General features: G+C 49.7%; 1 pseudogene; it reads right to left on the bottom strand.

Moving 5' to 3' along the window:
• Positions 1 to 3,943: 3,943 nt before the first annotated feature.
• LOC116465262 (probable G-protein coupled receptor 32) lies at positions 3,944 to 5,171 on the bottom strand (annotated as a pseudogene).
• Between the last annotated feature and the right edge of the window lie 604 nt (positions 5,172 to 5,775).

The following is a 5,775-nucleotide window of genomic DNA, read 5'->3' as shown; positions in this document are numbered from 1 at the left end:
ACCACACTGGGCTAATTTTTAAATTTTTTTCTTTTTTGCAGAGACTAGATCTCACTATATTGCCCAGGCTGGTCTCGAACTCCTAGACTCAAGCAGTTAACTTTTCTTTATAAGTCAAAGGAGTACACTCTAAAATAACTATAGGTTTCTATAGTATAATAAATAATGGCCGGCCGTGGTGGCTCACACCTGTTTCCCAGCACTTTGTGAGGCCAAGGTGGGTGGATCACCTGAGGTTAGGAGTTCGAGACCAGCGTGGCCAACATGGTGAAACCCCATCCCTACTAAAAATACAAAAATTATTTGGGCGTGGTTGCACGCACCTGTAATCCCAGCTACTCAGGAGGCTGAGGCGGGAGAATCACTTGAACTGGGGAGGCAGAGGTTGCAGTGAGCAAAGATCGCACCACTGCACTCCAGCCTCGGTGACAGAGGGAGACTCCACCTCAAAAAACAGACAAAGAGACAAACAAAGAAACAAAAAAAGCCCTATAGTATAGTAAATACATACACCAGTAGCATAGTTATTTTTTAATTTTTTTTTTCTTTTTTGTAGAGACAGGGTCTCACTATGTTGCATGGGCTGGTCTCGAACTTCTGGCCTCGATTCATTACCCTTCTTCAGCCTCCCAAAGTGCTGGGATTATAGCTGTGAGCCACCATGTCCTGCCTGTTGCCGTGGACAAGTATGACGTACTGTACACAATTGTATGTGCTATGCTTTTATACGACTGGTGGTGAAGTTGGTCTGTGTACACCAGCATCAGCACAAACATTAGAGTAACGCCTTGAGCTACTCCATTATGACAGCTACAACATCACTGGGCAACTGCAGTCTTTCAGCTCCATTATAATTGGTTGGGCCACTGTCGGATGTGCAGTCTGTCATTGACAGAAACCTCGTTAATGCTGTGCATGGCTTTATTTCCTCAGGAGAATGCTGTGGCCTCAGCGGTAACATTTTACTGACTCTAAGACACATCATGTCAACAGGTGTCACCAGAAAGACAAGACACTGCCTAAAAACTACAATCCAATACTTTTTAAATTTTCTTTTTATTTTTCTTTTTTGAGTCGGAGTCTTGCTCTGTCACCCAGGCTGGAGTGCAATGGTGCGACCTCGCCTCACTGCAACCTCCGCCTCCTGGGTTCAAGCAATTCTCCTGCCTCAGCCTCCCGAGTAGCTGGGATTACAGGCATGTGCCACCACGCCCGGCTAATTTTGTATTTTTAGTAGAGATGGGGTTTCTCCATATTGGTCAGGCTGGTCTCGAACTCCCGACCTCAGGTGATCCGCCCGCCTTGGCCTCCCAAAGTGCTGGGATTACAGGCTTGAGTCACCCTGCCCAGCCCGGGAGTTAATATTTTTTTAAGGTGACTCTATGCTTCCTGGCACTCAGTCACTATGTCATTTAATCCTCTCCTCATCCAGAAGATGAAAACATTTGTTCCTATTTTATAGATTTGGGGGCAAATGAGTCTCTGAGAGGTGGAGTTCTCACAGCAAGTCATAGCTGCTTCTTTTTTTTTTTCTTTTCCTTTTTTTTTTTTTGAGAAAGAGTCTCTGTCACCCAACCTGCGGTACAGTGACGAGTTCTTGGCTCACTGCAATGTCTGTCTCCCAGGTTCAAGCGATTCTCCTTCCTCAGTCTCTGGAGTAGCCGAGACTACAGGTGCCTGCCACCACGTCTGGCTAATTTTTGTATGTTTCGTAGAAACGGGGTTTCACTATGTTGGCCAGACTGGTCTCGAACTCCTGACCTCAAGTGATCCGCCTACTTCAGCCTCCCAAAGTGATGGGATTACAGGAATGAGCCACCGCACCTGGGCAGATTTACTTCTTTGAATCATGGGCAAGTGGTGTGACAGCTTCTGGATTGCATGACATTTTTCTTTTGCCTCCACCTAGAGCCAAGGGAATGGTCTGTTGTGACCAGGGACCATTAGGACTTCAATCCCCAGAAAGGAGTATTCTTCACATGCACCAGTTTGTTTTTGGTGGGATTTTAAGTAACAGAAAACCTGACACCAACTGGCTTTAACAGTAAGGAAATTTATTAAGTCACTTTACACAAGTTCCAGAGGTTGGCACATAATTAATAGTTAAGGAGTAGATTCAGCTGTCGCAGCAGAGACACAAAATAACAGTGGCTTCAGTGAGCTAGGATTTGAAACCTCCCCTTTCACAGCCCAGGGTGTAAGCATCTCAGGGCTGGCCTAGGGACTCCCTGGGGACACGGTAGCTTTCCATCAGGGCTGCTGTGGCAGATTACACAAATGGCCCCCGTTCTGCACACCTTCCTGCATACATGCTCCTTAGCAATGTCACTTTCAGATTTTCCCATCAAGGGGTGGAGTCTCTTTCCTCACACCTTGAATCTAAGCCAGGCTCGTGACTTGCTTTTTGACCGGTAGCTTGAGTGCCAGTCACCTTGTGCAAAGTTCTGAGCCTCTACCTCATACTTCCCTCACTCTTGGAACCCTCCCCAACCATCACATGAAAAAGCCAGCCTACAGGATGATAAGAGCTATGTGGATTAGCCAATCCCATCACCCCAAGCCAGCCACCCTCCCAGAAGCAGAATCACTTAGGTGACCCACAGATGCATAAAGAAACCCAGATGCAAGATGAGAAAACTACTCAGCTGAGCCCAGCCCAAATTGCTGATCCACAGAAATCATAAAAGGTTATGAAGCCGGGTGTGGTGGCTCACATCTATAATCCCAACACTTTGGGAGGCTGAGGCAGGAGGATTGCTTGAGGCAGGAGTTTGAGACCAGCCTGGGCAACATAGCAAGACTCTATCTCTACAAAAACTTTTTTTGAAAAATCAGCCAGGCAGGCTGGGTGCAGGGGCTCACGCCTGTAATCCCAGCACTTTGGGAGGCTGAGGCTGGCAGATCACGAGGTCATGAGATCGAGACCATCCTGGCTAACACAGTGAAATTCCATCTCTACTAAAAAGAAAAAGCAAAAAATTAGCCAGGCATGGTGGCGGGTGCCTGTAGTCCCAGCTACTCAGGAGGCTGAGGCAGGAGAATGGCGTGAACCCGGGAGGCAGAGCTTGCAGTGAGCTGAGATAGCGCCACTGCACTCCAGCCTGGGCAACAAAGCAAGATTCTGTCTCAAGAAAAAAAAAAAGAAAAAGAAAATTAGCCAGGCACAGTGGGGTATGCCTGTAATCCCAGCTACTCAGGAGGCTGAGGTGAGAGGACTACTTGATCCTGGGAGATTGAGGTGGCAGTGAGCTATGATCACACCACTGCACTCCAACCTGGGCAACAGAACCAGACCCTATAAAAAAAAATGGTTATGTTTTTAAGCCTCTAAACTTTGAGGGTGTTTGTTGCACAACAAGAGCTAACTGGTATGTCTGCATTCCGGACAATAGAAAGGGGGAAATGGGGAAATGGAGGACAGGCCCCTTCCATTTAAGGGCTCTTCAAGGAAGTTACATTGATTGCTGCCACTTACATTTTATTGGCCACAAAGCAGTCACATGGCTGTACTACATGCAAAGGATTCTGGGAAATGTAGTCTTTTTTTCTTTTCGAGTTAAGCATGTGCCTCGTTTGAAACAAACAGGAGTCTTACTACAAGGAAACGGGAGGCCAGGTGCTGTGGCTCACACCTGTAATCCCAGCATTTTGGGGGGCGGAGGCTGGAGGATCATTTGAACTCAGGAGTTTGAGACCATCCTGGGCAAAATGATGAAACCCCGTCTCTACAAATTAGCCAGGCTTGGTGGCACATGCCTGTAGTCCCAGCTATTTGGGGGCGGGGGGCGGGGGTGCTGAGGCAGGAGGATGGCTTGAGCCCTGGAGGTCAAGGCTGCAGTGAGCCGAGATTGTGCCGCTACACTCCAGCCTAGGTGACAAAATGAGACTCTGTCTCCAAAAAATAAAAAAGGAAAAAGATAAAAAGAAAGGGAAGAATGGACACTGGGGAATAAGTAGATGTCTCTACGCCAGAGCTTTAGATGAGGGGTTGCTGGAAGACTTCCTGAAAGAAGAGGCAGGATTTGGCAGGGTTTTAGAAGCCAGTCAAGGTAAGAGGCCACAAGCAAACTAAGAAGGACGGCTTCCAGCTTCCAGCTGAAGGCTTCCATCATTCCCTGGGGGCGTTGCCGTGGGATGGGATGACTGAGAAACTCCTCTCCAAACGCCCTGGCCAGGGCAGAAGGCAAAGACTGGAAAAACTTTTCTTGGAAATCTCTGCCAACGAAGACGTAGAGGAAGGGGTTGAGGCTGCTATTGACACAGCCCAAGGCAAAGCTAGCCTGGAGGATGAGCAGCATCCGGGGGTGGTAGAATTCCTTGAGCATCACCCGTCGCCACAGATGGACCAACAGCACCACGTTAAACGGGGACCAGAAGATAAAGAAAGCGCTCACCAGCACCAGCAGCAGCCTCTTGGGCCGGTTGGCGTGGACACAGCCCTTCAGCAAGAGCTTGGCCCGGATGAGGTGGGCGCAGGTGCCTAAGATTGCTAAGGGCCCCAGGAAGCCCAGCGGGAAGTGCCAATGGTCCCTACAATGTGTCCCTCCACGACCCCTTCATTCCAAATCTGGGCAGTCTCATTGTCCGAGTTGAACGCCAAGTAGCAGTGAGTACAGCCATTCCATTTTCTGGTTGTCCGGAATTTCAGGTGCGAAGCGCACAAGGCGGCGGCCAGGAGCCACACCCCGAAGGCCAGCCAGCTCGCCCGCTGCACAGTGCGGTGGTTCAGGGCCCAGACAGGGTAGAGGACAGAGATGCAACGGTCCACAGAGATGAGGACCAGGAGGCAGTTACTGGCGGAGAAGGTGAGGAACACAAAACCGGTGTAGAGTTTGCAGGCCCACTCTCCGAGGAGCCACTGCCTGCAGGTAATATAGTACACGAGGATGGGCAGAGACAGTGAGAGCATGAAATCGGCAAGGGCCAGGTGGAAGAAGCAGACGGTGGAGACTGCGCGGGCCATACGGAAGACAGTCATCCACAGCACCAGCCCGTTGCCCAGCACTCCATCGACAAAGGACGCAGACAGGACAGCCATGGTCAGAGGGCGGAGGGACCCCACCTCTTCAGACAGGCATCCGGAAGCACGCATCTTCCTGGAACAGGAACGACCATGTGTCAGGGCCCCAGGTTGCCTGTCACCGCAGCCCCTAGTCCCCTCTGAGACCCCACTGATGATTTATTTCTCCATTTGATACATTTTATGGAATGATTATTATTATTACTCTTTTAGAGACAGGGTCACATTCTGACATTCTGTTACCCAGGCTGGAGTGCAATGGTACAATCACAGCTCACTGCAGCCTCCACCGCCTAGGCTCAAGAGATCCTCCCACCTCAGCTTCCTGGAGTAGCTGGGACTACAGGCACTTACCACCATGCCCGGCTAATTTTTTTTTTTTTGAGATGCAGTCTTGCTCTGTATCCCATGCTAGAGTGCAGTGGCCTGATCTCGGCTCACTGCAACCTCCACCTCCCAGGTTCGAGCAATTCTCCTGCCTCAGCCTCCCAAGTAGCTGCAACTACAGGCACACGCCACCACGCCTCGCTAATCTTTGTGTTTTTAGTATAGATGGGGTTTTATGATTTTGGCCAGGCTGGTCTCCAACTCCTGACTTCGTGATCCACCTGCCTCAGCCTCCAAAATGCTAGGATTACAGGTGTGAGCCATTGTGCCTGGCCTTAATTTTCTTTTCTGTAGAGATACGGTCTTGCTGTGTTGCCCAGGCTGGTCTTCAACTCCTGGCTTCAAGTGATCCTCCCACCTTGGCCTCC

Source organism: Hylobates moloch, unplaced genomic scaffold (assembly GCF_009828535.3).
Source record: "Hylobates moloch isolate HMO894 unplaced genomic scaffold, HMol_V3 SCAFFOLD_4088, whole genome shotgun sequence".
Lineage (NCBI taxonomy): Eukaryota > Metazoa > Chordata > Mammalia > Primates > Hylobatidae > Hylobates > Hylobates moloch.
Note: the sequence above shows the minus strand (reverse complement) of the source record. Positions and strands in the feature narration are given on the sequence as shown.